Source organism: Nannospalax galili, unplaced genomic scaffold (genome assembly GCF_000622305.1).
Source record: "Nannospalax galili isolate Female #2095 unplaced genomic scaffold, S.galili_v1.0 scaffold362, whole genome shotgun sequence".
In the NCBI taxonomy this organism is placed as follows: Eukaryota; Metazoa; Chordata; class Mammalia; order Rodentia; family Spalacidae; genus Nannospalax; species Nannospalax galili.
The window spans coordinates 2,106,512-2,120,647 of NW_008348785.1; the positions used below are offsets into that span (position 1 = coordinate 2,106,512).

Genomic DNA, 14,136 nt, shown 5'->3' on the forward strand with positions numbered 1-14,136 from the left:
TAAACACTTAGAAATATAGCGACACTGAATTCAATCCTCAAAACAATAAATACCATACCACAAAATGGACTCAGTGGTGGAGTGCTAGCCTGGCATGCACAAAAGCTCAAGCTTTGGTCACCTGTACCACTAAAAAAACAACAAAACATCAAAAACACACACATTATGTGCAAACGCCTTCAGAAACAAGATGAGATCAGCTCAGTTGCCAGTTAGTTCTAATTAATGAGAAACTATTCAAAGGAAAGACTAATTTCAGCAATCTTAAATGGTTTTAACTTTCCTAATATAAAGTTAACTATATGTAGCATACAGTTATTAATGTAAAGCTGTGGAGATTTACAAATGCTCACAGAACATCCTAGAGGATTACACGTGAAAACTAAAGAGGGAATTCTACAGACTGAACTTTCACTTCTCTTAAAATATTGCACAGTAACTGTGAATTACAAAACTTGTATGATTAAAACAATAAATGCAAGTATTGCTTAACTCTTAAGCCAAAACTCCCATAATAAATTTCTCTTTTCTCATCCATATTTTCCTACATCACTGTCTTCCTCCCAATAATCATTAGGAAAAACAACAGGACTCTGGAGGTATAATTAATTGGTGGTATAGTAAGATGAATCCACTATCTACAAATCTAATTCCATTGCAGGGCTCCAATAACTTATCAAATTCTCTAATAAACCCTGTCTTCCTCTCAAAACAAACTCCTATCTTGACTTCTCCGGTTTCCATTAAACACCATCCATATCCTTGCATCCAGGAGAGAAACTTAGAATCACCTTGAATCCTGCCTTCTTCCACAGATTCTTTCCAGTGGTTTCTATTCAGTTATTTGCTTCCCATCCCCACTGGCACCACTCCTTCCTCCGTTCAGGTTGGAACTACTCTAACGGCTTCCTAAGCGTCTTTATTTTCTAAATCCATTCAGTTGACTGTTACCATAGCAATCCTCTTTTCTGAAGCTTTCAGTAACAACATAAACTCTCAGCTCCCTGTAACATACATACTCCCCAAAGCACCACACATACCCTCAATCTCAGGCATGTGTCACCACTCCCAAAGATGCATGCATGAAGACACTTCCTCATAGACACCAGCACAACAGGCTCATCCTTTAAGTTAACTCTCCTGGCTTTCATAATCAGCTCTCAAATCACTCCAAAGACACTCCAAGCAATCACACTTTTACCAAAACATCAACTCATGTCTGTTTTTCTTATGTCATTCACTCCAATTTTCAATCCGCACAACCAAGGTTTCAGAAACCCTGCCTCAGAGATGTAGACCAGTAGTACACTATGCTGAGTAAAATCCAAGAAGAGACAGGTCTCATCACACTAAGTGGCCTGGAAGAAAAAAGAAGAAGAAAAAGAAAAAGTGGAGTTTTTAAGAAATTGCAGGAGAAATTCTAGAGCAAACGGGATTGACTCCATAGCTGCAACTGCAGAAGTTACTGCGCTGGATGCTTTACTGTCAACTTGACACACCTGGGAAGAGGGAGCCTCAATTGGGGAATCGCTTCCATTGGATTGGCCTATGGCCATGTCTATGGGGCATTTTCTTGATTGTTGAGTGATGCGGGAGGGCCTAGTCCACTATGTGTGGTGCCACCCTGGGCATGTGGTCCTATATTATATAGAAAAGCAGGCTGAGCACAGGCTGGGGAGCCTAGGACAGGGGAGCAAGCCAGTAAGCAGCATTCCTCCATAGTCTGTACTCCAGGTTCCTGCCTTAGTTTCCCTTGGATTGTTCTGTAAGCCAAATATAAACCCTTTCCTCCCCAAATTGGTTTTGATCAGTGTTTTTATCACAGCAACAGAAAGTAAGACAGTTACCAAGACTTAAGTGAAATGTGCCTGCAGACACTACCAGGAAAGAAAAAGTGGGGTTTGTGGGTCTGTTTTTAAAGCCAAGCAAGATGGTGCATGCTTGTAATAAATCACAGTGCAGGGAAGAGGTAGAATGACCGCAAGCTCAGGGTCAGCCTGAGCTACACAGTGAGACTCTCAAAAACCCAATGGTTGGGGAAGTAGCTCAGCAGTAGAATATGTGCCTGAGATGGACCAAGGCTCTAGTTCATGTTCCAGCACCATGAAAAAAATAAAGATGCCAAGTCATAGGCACTGGGAGCCACAGATGGCAGTGGAGGCCACAGAAACCAGAAGGAAGCCTATGGCAGACAATGAGTCAGCACTATAATCAGAAAAGGATAAACATGGCACCAACTTTCCAATAACATGACCACTGAAGGTTCCCAAGGATGACTGAGGTTGAATGTCCTGCCAAGGGATTCCAAAACTTAAATCAAGTTCACTTAAAGAAATCAAATATCAAAGCTTCTTTCTACCTAAGTTTTTAGACTGGGATTCGTGTCTGATACATCGGAGATATATTCCTACCTCTCCAACCAAATTTATAAACTGGCAAAAGTTAGTACACCCGTGTTCTCTTTGTACCTTAACACAGCATCTTAAGTATACATCAACAAATACATTAAGAAGTGTTACATGGCAAATCTACGGTGTCTACTGTATCCTCCTCCTCCTTCTCCCTAGAAACATAAACACCAGGCATGGTGATGAAGACTTGTAATCCCAACACTAGACGAGGCAAGTGGATGTCAAGTTCCAGGCCTGCCTGAAACAATCAGTGTCTCAAATATAAATACAAATAAACATGTATTACATAAATACATGTTATATATAATAAAATATAAACCACAGGCGACTGGGAAGATGGCTCAGCAGTTAAGAACACTGGCTGTTCCTGCAGTTTCCCAGAACCCACATAGCAGCTAACAACTGCCCTTAACTCCACTTCTAGGGGACCCAATGCCCACTTCTGCCTCCGCAGGCACCGCATACATGATACACTTATACATAAGCAGGCAAAACAATAATTCACGTATTAAAAAGTTTTTTAAAAGTTGTCAGTTTAAAAAATATGTAAATTATACAATGTTTAATAAAATTATATTTTGTCCCTGCTAGTTTGGTATTTGAAATACAAAGAACTTATAGGTAAAACACAAAAACACAAGGCTGGGTGTGATGGCATGTGAGTTCCGGGGATCAAATTCAGGTCATCAGGCTTGGAGGCAAATGCCTTTATCCACTGAGGCATCCTGCCAGCCCCAATCTGTGGTGTTTTGTTCTGTTTTGAGACAATCTCCCTTAGCCCTAGATGGCCTACAACTATGTAGACTGGGTTGACTTGGAATTCCACCTGCCTCTGCCTCCTGAATGCTGGAGTTAAAGGTATACGGCACCACACCTGGCTTGGCCTCTATCTGTGGCTTTTAAATACCACCTATAGGCTAAAGATTACCTAAATTATACCTGCAGTCTGAATGAATCTCTCCCCAACTTCAGATTAGTAAATCCAGCTGCCTATAGAACGTCTCTGTTCTAGTTTGCTTTTCTGTTGCTGTGATAAACACGATGACCAAAAGCATTTTAGGGGAAGAAGAGGTTTATTTCATCTTACATTTCTGGGTTACAGTCCATCACTGGGGACAGGAACTCAAGTAAGAACTGAAGCAGAAATCACAGAAGAACACTGCTTACTGACTCACTCGCTGGCTCTCTAGCTCATGCTCAGCTAGCTTGCTTATACAGTTCAGGCCTATATGCCTAATGATGGTGCTAGACACAGTGGGCTGGACCCTCCTGTATCACTCATCAATCACGACAATCTCTCACAGGCCAATCTGATCTAGGTAATTCCTCAATTAAGGTTCCCTCTTCTCAGGTGACTCTAGGCTATGTCAAGTTGACAATAAAACCTAACCAGCATAATCTATTTGAATGGCTAACAAATCTCAAACTTAGCATATCCAAACCTGAATTCTTTACCTAATTTCATAGTTCTAAGCCTGTTTTCCTGTCTACAGTTTAAAGGGACTGGACTACTAAGAGTCATAAATTGTTCAATAAATATTTGTTCCTTTCCTCACTACTCTTCAAGTATATCATTCTATGACAAATTTATAGATCTTCAAATTCTGGGCAATCTGAACTACCCTGACAACCCATAAACTGGTTATTTAGGTTAATGTTACATAAAAAGGGCACAAGTACAAATTTTTTGTAATCACTAATTCTTGGTGGTGGTACTGGTGAATCAAACGCAGAGGCTTGTTCATTCTACACAAGTGCTCTGAACTTGCCCTAAATATCTTCTAAAATTACTATGTATGAAATTATAAATAATCAGAAGATCTCAAAAATAACTGTCCTTCCTGCACAAAAGACATATTTATGATACAGTCATCTGTATCAAAGACTGAACTAAACAAACTTACTAAAAAATCCTTCCAAAGAATGTAAACTAGCTGGACTAAATAAATTTCAGTTAAGTAACACCTACCAGAATGGCTCCACTGGAACTATGCCATTGCTTAAGTGAGCCAATTACCCCTATCTACAACAATTAGAATATCTAACTTCGTTCCATAAAAACCTAAGTCCTTTGAAACCTAACTATGAATTCAAAGTTTGCATTTTAATCTGTCAGGAATGCATTAATTAGGGGAGGAAAACATAGTAAAAGTTACAAATCTAACAGGTTTTCACCCTCTTAATCCACAGAATGAAAGATCCAGAAGATACAAAGTTACTGCTGCTTCAAATCCAATATGCAAAAATACTGATGTGCTTTCTTTCCATCAATCTTCTAGTCATTTCAGGAATTCTCTTTACTTACCAACTCTAAATATTTAGAAAAATTAATTTTCTTTAAGCACCTTAGTAAAACCAATTTTACCATACAGAGTCATGAACCTCAAATTACAATCTCAAACAAAACTAAGGAACTCGACAACCCAGGATAACAATAAAGGTGTAACTTACAACTCAGACATGGTGGAGAAATAAAACTAGATAAAACACTGTCCTTGTGGTTCAGGGAGCCACAATCTATAGAGATAAAAATTACCATTTTCTTAAATATGTATGGAAATCAGACAACCTCAAGGGTACATGTCAATACAACATTTACAAATATTAAAAGAGGGCTGGGGATTTAGCCTAGTGATTAAAGTACTTGCTTAGCAAGCCTGAAGCCCTGGGTTCCATTCCCAGCATCACAAAATAAGGCAACATTGTGGGGCTAGAGGGATGGCTCAGTGGTTAAAACCACTGGCTGCTCTGCAGAGGACCCAGGTTCAGTTAGCCAGCACCCACATGGTGACTAATAACTGTCTGTAACTCCAGTTCCAGGGGATCCAAAGTCCTCTTCTGGCCTCCGTGGGTATTGCACTCATGGGTGCAGTTTCATACATGCAGGCAAAACACTCATACACAGAAAAATAAATGAGACTTTTTTGAAAAGAGACATTATTTTTAAAAAATGAAAATGCAACATTTGTAAGAACTCTATGAACATGCCCTAATACATTCAAAATTTCTTAGATTATTCCATTCTATAGTGACACTGTGAACAATACTACAAAGCACCAAGAGCACCAGAAGTCATTAGTAAGTACTTCTGGCTTACTAATGGCAGTCTTTTATCAAATGCTAGAGGTGCTACCTGTGTGACAGAGGAAAGAGATGGAAACTTGGAACTTTCATGTAATCGGTAAGTTATGATGTGAACAAAGACGAGGTTGTGAAAAGGCGGCAGAACCAAGTAACTGAAATATTCCAAGGCAATGCCAGCTCAGATTTATAATCTGGTCCAAAAATCCTAATAGCTCAAAATCAGTTCAACTTATTCTGCCAAAATTTGAAGCCAAAAAGTTATCCAAATTAAAATTGTTTTAAAAACAAGTTATTTATAAATGTTACTAATAATGTAGCTCAATTCCATCACTTTCCCCATGATTCCTCAAGTATGAGGAACAATAAAAAGACGATAAGGGTTTTCTTATCATTGTAAAGATGGGAAGGACAAGTAGGTAAAAGTTTAACAAAGAGCATCACGCAAAAGAATGCCAAAGACAGCAATAGGCAGAAGGCACTATTGCTTGAATCATTAGGATGTATCAACAGCTAGGCTAACTTTGTCTATTTCACAATTTTGCCAAAGCTAGCCCTGTTCAATAAGTAAACAATACCAGTTCAAATTTGCTAAGCATTGTACTAAGCACTTTATACCTATTAACCAATTTAATCCTGAGAACTATTATTAAGCCCAATTTTAAAGACTGGAAACAAGCACAGTAACTCACTTTAAAATAAAAATAATAAAATAAAATCACAAATTGCTAAGTGTTAGTGCCAGAGTTTGAATGCATTTTGCATCCAAACACACAAACTTTGTAATACACACACACACACACACACTCACTGCAGCTCAGTCATAGGTTCCCACTACCCAAAACCTGAACTATTAACCTGCCTGAGTTTCTTGCAGAGCAATCCCTGAGACTATCAACAATACTTTTCTTTTTTAATTATTTTTATTTCATGTGTATGCATGTACTGCCTGCATGTAGGTAAGTGTGCCCATGTCATGCAATTCCCACGGAGGACAGAAGAGGTTGTCAGATCCCCTGGAACTGAAGTTATGAACAGTTGTTAGCTGCCATGTGGGTGCTGGGATTCAAACCCAGGTCTTCTGCAAGAACAGTCAATGTCTCCAGCCCCCTCAACGATACTTCTAAAGTTTTTAAAAACAACAAAAAACAGCCAGGCATGGTAGCGCACACCTTTGATCCTAGCACTCTGGGAGGCAGAGGCAGGCGGATTGTTGTGAGTTCAAGGCCCACCTGATCTACATAGTAAGTTCAGGTCAGCTGGGACTACAGGGAGCCCCTGTCTCAAAAAGACAACAACAAAAAAAAAACTTGGTGCCACACATTTTGCTCATATTTTGCTTTTTTAAATTATATAGAACCTTCCCAAAACATATTTAGATTGAGAACTATGAAAAAAATATCTAAAAAGCTGAACAAGTAACCAAAACCTAGAAATGCATTTTAAAACAAAACACAATATATTCATCATCTAGAATCAAGTTGGGGGATGGCTATAGGTGACCTGACTTTAGACTAATACATAACAATCCAGATTGCTAAAGAAACCATGCTATGTTACAAAATTTAAAAGCCTTCCATTTTCTTTTATATATATTTTATTTATTATTTTCATTTTATGTGTATGAGTATATTGCCTGAATGTACATAAATGCACTCATGTCATGCAATGTCGGTGGAGGTCAGAAGAAGGTGTTGGATGCCCTGGAACTGTAGTTTTGACGGCTGTTAGCCGCCATGTGGGTACTGGGATTCAAATCCAGGTACTCTCAAAAGCGGTCAGTGCTCTTAACAGCTGAGCCATCTCCCCAGCCCCAAAGGCCTTCCATTTTCACTTAGTCAACTGAAACAAGAGTTAGTCAGAGGCCTGGAGTGGTAGTGTACACCTTTAGTCCCAGAGCCTGGAGGCAAAGGCAGCTAAATCTCTGTGAGATCCAGGCCAGCCTGGTCTACATTAGTGAGTTCTATGTTAGATAGAGTTACAGAGAGACCCTTTCTTAAAAAGGAGGAAGTCTGTCCAAATGACATGTAAATGAACTACAGTGTCTATAGATGGCTATGCTTTAAAGGACAGCAAACAACTATCTATGAGATTAGTAAGCAAACCCTATTTACCTCTTAAGAGTCATGATCTTCTCACTTTAAGAATAGGATGGACCAGGGCTGGAGAGATGGCTCAGCGGTTAGGAACACTGCCTGTTCTTGCAGAAGACCCGGATTCAAATCCCAGCAATCATGTGGCAGCTAACAACTGTCTGTAACTCCAGTTCCAGGGGATCTGACGGCCTCTTCTGTCCTCTGCAGACATTGCACGACACAGGTGCACTTACCTACATGCAGGCAATACACTTGTATACATAAAATAAAAATAATTTTAAAAATATATTTAAAAAAAAGATGGACCTAAATAAGATGACCTCCATCTCATGTACTAACTCTAGCAAACAAAATCTCTATTGTATGTAAAAACTCACTTTGGGGGGCTAGAGAGATGGCTCAGCAGTTAAAGAGCACTGGCTGCTCTTGCAGAGGACCTGGGTTTGATTCCCAGCACCCACATGGCACTAACATCTGTCTGTAACTCCAGTTCCAGGAGATCCGATACCCTCTTCTGACCTCTGCAGGCATTGCACAACATGGGTGTGCTTGCATGCATGCAAGGCAATACACTCATACACATAAAAAATAAAATGTTTTTAAGCTCACTTTAGAATGTCAATGAATTTATTTTGCAAATACCCTATCAAAGATAATTAAAAAGTTAATTTACCCTGTTCACATGTAACAAATTGTTAAGCTCAAATTAAAAGTTAATATTAAATTAAGCATCGCATAATAATTGGCATTAAAATCTGTTTTTAAAGCTATCATATGCCCATGCCCTATACTACTATGAATTACTTGTACCAAACAACAATAATGGTACCAGAACTTGAATAAGAGCAAACCTCCAGATCTGCAGCTTACAGAATGGAAGGACAGAGGCAAAAGCCTTGTATCACAGGATGTCATGAGCAAATTCCAGTTGGGCAAGGGTAATCAGAGCACTAACTATTTACAGTTTTAGGTCTGGAATTTCCTTTAAATAATCCACAAGGAAGAAGTGAGAGAAATATAAATGATACGATATTGGCCATGAGTAGGTAACTGGGTGATGGACACGTGAGGATTCATTCTCCTAGTGTCACTGTGTGGATCTGAAATTTTCGTAAGAGGTTTTTTTTAAGGGCTGTGAGAGAGCTCAGTGGTAGACCACTAGCATGCACCAGTCCCTGGACTTGATCCCCAGCATAAGGAGGTGGGGAGCATTAGATCAATCAGTAATTATGAATACTGTTCTAGACTGAGATTTTTAAGATGACTTGTTTTGTAGGTTACTAACACAGTCCTACTGAAAAATAGGGTCCAACAACTTATATTGGTCTACAAACCATTCACTAGACTGTAAAAAAAAAAAGAATTCAAAATGTTGAAAAACTTTTATTGTGATTTTATGGGATAATTTTGTAATGGCTTTTATAAATCAATTTTAAATCTATTAATTCAGTTTGGGTTTGAAAAGCAACGTTAAAATAGCTGTGAGAACAATGTAGCATGTGCCTACAATGTCAGCACTGAGAAGCTAAGGCATGATCATCCACACTTCTAGGCCAGCCTGGGAGGCACAGGATGCACCAAGCCCCTCATAATTTTCTGAAGTATATTCCATTTAAATTTAGGATGAAAAGAATTCTGGTTCGTATTTTGATATATTCTCATTTATTTGTAGGTTGTAGAATCTGTGTGTGTGTTTATAAACAGTGCCTACATATGACAGCTGCTTACTAATCAGTTAGTCATTTAAAACAACAACAAAAAAAAAAACTTAAGAGTAAGGCGTGGTGCACATGCCTTGAGTCCAAGCACTCAGGAACTCTCTGTTGAGTCCCAGGCCAGCTGGGACTACAGGGAAATCCTGTCAAACACATACACCAAAAAAACTCAATATTCCACATTCCACTGTTATCAAAAGACAGTGATCTCCCCCAAAATGTAAACAAATAATTCTGGAATTACAGTAGCTGCTCTATTTAATAAACTTTAAGCTAAATGTACTGCCACAGGTCTGTTAATCCCAGCATCAAGAAGCTAAGGCAGGACTGGAAATTCAAAGCCAACCTGAACTACATAGAGACAGCCTCAAAAAAAAAAAAAAAATCAAGCGCTGGGATGTAGCTCAGCAGGAGACTGCTTGCTCAACATGTACAAGGCCCTAAATTTGATCCCTAGCACCATAAAAATATAAAGAAAAATAAAAACTCAATAAATGAATACAAAAAGGAAAAAAAAGTTAAAAAGCAAAAAAATTTGATGTGATTTTTTCTAATTCACAGAAATTATATACTGCCTTCTGAACCCAATCACAACTGTTATTGCGACTTAACATGCAACACTGAATACAGAGCTCTTCCTTCATCTGCAAAACAAGAATCAAAAGAACACCAGCCTCTGTGAGTTAAGAGGCTAGCCTGGTTTACATAGCGAGATCTAGGCCAGCCAGGGCTATATAGTGAGACCCTGTCTCCAAAGCAAACAAAAGAAGCCTTGCGGGCAGGTTCACCTCTGTAATTCCAGCATTCAAAAGGTAGAGACGGATTCCCCGGAGCAAGCTGGCTAGTCCAATCCATGAGCTCTGGGTCCATCTGAGACCCCTGCCTCAGTAAGGTGGAGAACAGCTGAGAAAGACTCACAACCTCAACCTCAGGCCACTCAAGAAGAAACACATTCATGTGCAAGTACTCTGGTGCCATAAACACACAAACACACACAGAGACCCATGTACCCATGCATCTACATACACAGAAAATAAAAAAAAAAAAAAACTTAAAAAAAAACTTAAGTTTTTTTTGGTCTTTTCGAGACAGGGAGATCCTGTCTTGAAAAGACCAAAAAAAAAAAAAAATTTCCATTCACAAAAGAAAAATAATTAATTTTAAAATGGGCTCCACCCTCTAAACAATTCATCTGACCAACTTCCACTTTATAGCTCATATAGATGACATATGGCAAAACTTCCTTCTAAACAATACCACACAGTCAAAAGCAACTGATCTAGATTTCTTCTCTACCAGGGAAATTTCTGGTATTAGGCTATCAAAGTGCCTTTACAAATGCAAGCAACCTAAGTAAAAAATACCTAGCATTTCTGCAAAGTTTACTAACAGGTTAGTTTTTAGCTTGTTATACTAGCAAGGTTTATGAACCTTGAAAAAAGGTTTATATAAACTACTTTCTAAAAATTAGACAATTTGAGGGGCTCAGCAGTTAAGAGCACTGGCTGCTCTTGCAGAGGACCCAGGTTCGAGCCCCAGCACCCACATGGCAGCTAACAACTGTCCATATCTCCAGTTCCAGGGGATCCAGACACCATCTTCTAACCTACAAGGACACTGCACTTACATACATGCAGGCAATATACACTCACACACACAAAATAAAAATAAAATTAAGACAATTTGAAGGGGAAATTATTAAATAACTGTAAGAGGAAAGGTCTCCCACACAGGGCAGTGGGCTAACCAAGATGATTTACTGCCAACAGATTCATTCAACATACAATACACACACACACACACACACACACACACACACACCCTATTTCCCAAATGCATCAGCACCTACCTAGGAGCTGCATAATTACATTATCCTTGGTGTATAAGAATACTATGGGCCAGCTTGTTTCTTCTAACAATGTTGACAGGTAGCAGTGACTCACGTACTCCCCTGCCTTATCTGCCTTCTGAGCAATGACACACACCATCAACATCTGAGGTTAAGAATGCAAACTAAAGCTACAGAGTATTTTCTCCTTCCCATGATAGTAGATGTCACCTACATACAAATACAGAATGGTTCCCCTTAGTGTACTAGTGCCAAACCCAAACCTAGTAACTGTCCCAGAATCAACCCTGAAGGAAACCTAAGGACTGATTTTCATTTGAGTAACATAACATGGTCACTAGGAGACTGCTAAACATCTTGTACAGGTAGAGAACTGCAATAATAGATGTAAACATACTGACCAAGTATTTTAATTTCAAATATTTTATCTCATAAATTATCAAAATCTCTGAAACGCCAGCACTAGGAAACATACAAATTGTGTATACTCTGTAACCAAAAATATTTGGTCAGACCACAATATCCATGTTTTCAGTGCCAAATATATGGTCTCCATAGATACATACTCATTCCTCAGGTTCTTAAAAATCTAGCTGGGAAGCAGAAAAAGAAATCCACACAAGCACCGACTAAGGGGAAAAAAAACAGAAAGTTTCACACAAGATGAGTGACTCGTTAAGACTCCCTCCAGAGTAACCCTCAAAAAGGCTTAAGAGACAACATTTAAGCTGCCCCACAATAAGAACTGTGAGCACAGGTGGAAAAGCATTTCAAACAGAAAGAGTAGCATAAATAAGGCCAAGAGGAGGACTTCCTGGGAACAACTAAGTTTGACTGGAACTGAGGCTTCACAAAGAGCAGAAAAAAAGAATAAAAACTACAAGCGTGTCAGGACCAGACTGTGGAGAAATTCCAACACCACATCAAAGAGCTTGAATGGGGGGGGGGGGCGCATTTATTTATTTCTGTAGGTCTGTTTGTTTGTTTGTTTGAGACAGGGTCTCTCAGTGGCCCCGGCTGGCCTGGAACTTAATAGGCAGACCAGGTTGGCCTGAATCTCAGAGAGATCCACTTGCCTCTTGCCTCCCCAGTGCTGGGATTAAAGGCATAGGCCACCATGCCCACGAGGCAATTTCTGTATGTCTTTATATGTAACAGGTGACAGTGTTCAAATTAACAAGATGTTATTTACCCAAAGCATAAGTAGAACACAAGTAATTCTAAATGAACCACAACATCACAGGAGAAAATGTTTTCAAAGTCCAGATACAAGAAGATATGTCTAGGGGAAGAGTGGTTCAAATAAAATTGAACCAAAATAAATTAAATGATACCACTTTTTTTTGCTTTTTTTTTTTTTTCATTTTTTTTTTTTTTTCTCATTGCAGCTGGTTTGTTTGTTTGTTTGAAGCAGGGTCTCCCTGTAGCCCCAACTGTCCTGGAACTCACTATGTAGACCAGGCTGGCCTTGAACACACAGAGATCCGCCTGCCTCTGCCTCCCAAGTGCTGGGACTACAGGCATGCGCCACCACGCCCGGCTAAATGATACCACTTTTGCAACTCCAATCTACTTAGAATTCTTAACTGATTTTATAAAAGCAACATAAATATAAAACACATGAAATGGCTCTCACTGTATCAATTACACACATGAAGCAATTCATCTCAAATGTTGTACACTGAACTCTTGAGTTCCGAAACTACATTAATCCTCAGACTTTAAATGTGGTATGCCATAACCCCTATCAGTACACAGACCTGGATCAAGGCCACTAGCTTAAAATATACTACCATGAATGAGTTCATCACAGTAACCCAAGCACATTTCAAGAATAAATAAATGGGTGTCTCAATGCTTTGAGGCACTAATAAAAGGTGTTTAAACATCAACAAATAAAAATTCTTCATGGCATTCAAATAACATCGTCCCGGAAGGAGTAAAATGTCTCATTACTGTCCTACTACCTCTAAGTCCTCGCCGACCAATAAAAACAATGTTGTGAAATGTTAATATGAGACTATTTTAAGAACCCAAAATCAAGACGGAGCAGGCTTCTAAATTTGTTTTCGAATTACCTCATTTAATTAAAAATAATAAACGGGATCCACCTTTGTATTTGCTAAGCATAGTTTAGACTACTTTTTCATGGCCCTTGTCACAAACCAAAATAGGGTTCCCCTGGTTTCTGGTAGTAAACCAAGTCACCCATGTTTGGTCAACAGAGGCACCGTGGATGTTGCACAAGTCAGTCCACTAAAAGAGAGGCCGCAGGTACAAGAGCCACTCGTTACATAACATTTTCAAGAGTTGTAGATTAACTAAAATAGTATTTTTGTGCATCACATTTATTTACACCATCACAGATCGCGAGGCCAAACACTGGGAACAGGTGGGCGGCGCTTATCTGCCAGTATGGAGTAAAGGAAATCCAGGGGCTGAAATACATATTCTATGCAAGGTGGTTTCAAAACACCAGTGTGTCTGCGAAATAATGGACCGGTTCAAACTTCCTGGCTTAACCTACACGGCCTATCGTCCGTGCTTAAGGCCAGTCCCCATTACAGCTCTTTTGTCTCCGCAATGACCGGCACCAAGCCTCAGCAGAGGGAACACCACCGTTTAACTAGGAGCGGCTTCCCAGCTGCCCGGGACCACCAGCCCCGCCGCCCCCAACCCAAATCAGCTTAGACTGGGCATCCACAGAAGGCCACTGCGGGAGGCGGACAGGAAGCGGCCCAGGGAACGCAATACAAGTTGGGAGCCCCGCAGCAACTTGTAGCGCCGGTCGCTGGTGTTCGCGGCCTGCTGCGGAGTACGAGGCAGACCCCACAAGCCGATCTGGGTGCAGAGGTGCCTGGCCAGGTCACTCCACGGCGGGGCGGGCCGGCCCCGCGCCGCGGAGCCCAAGATGGACGCGCGGCAGCCGGCGGGAGACCCGAGCCCGAGGCCCCGCCAGGCCGCGACCCGCCCGCGAGGAGCCT

At 40.1% G+C, this 14,136-nt stretch overlaps 1 protein-coding gene across 2 annotated transcripts in view; it reads right to left on the reverse strand.

The window, feature by feature from the left end:
• Zranb1 (zinc finger RANBP2-type containing 1) overlaps positions 1 to 7,695 on the reverse strand; it is a 54,934-nt gene extending 47,239 nt beyond the window's left edge. Inside the window, exon 1 of one of the 2 annotated variants that reach the window (XM_008846007.3) lies at positions 7,607 to 7,695. The gene's annotated coding sequence lies outside the window, so the exon portion shown is untranslated. The remainder of the gene's footprint in view (positions 1 to 7,606) is intronic. The other variant, XM_029569822.1, reaches the window with a different exon arrangement.
• Positions 7,696 to 14,136: the final 6,441 nt, after the last annotated feature.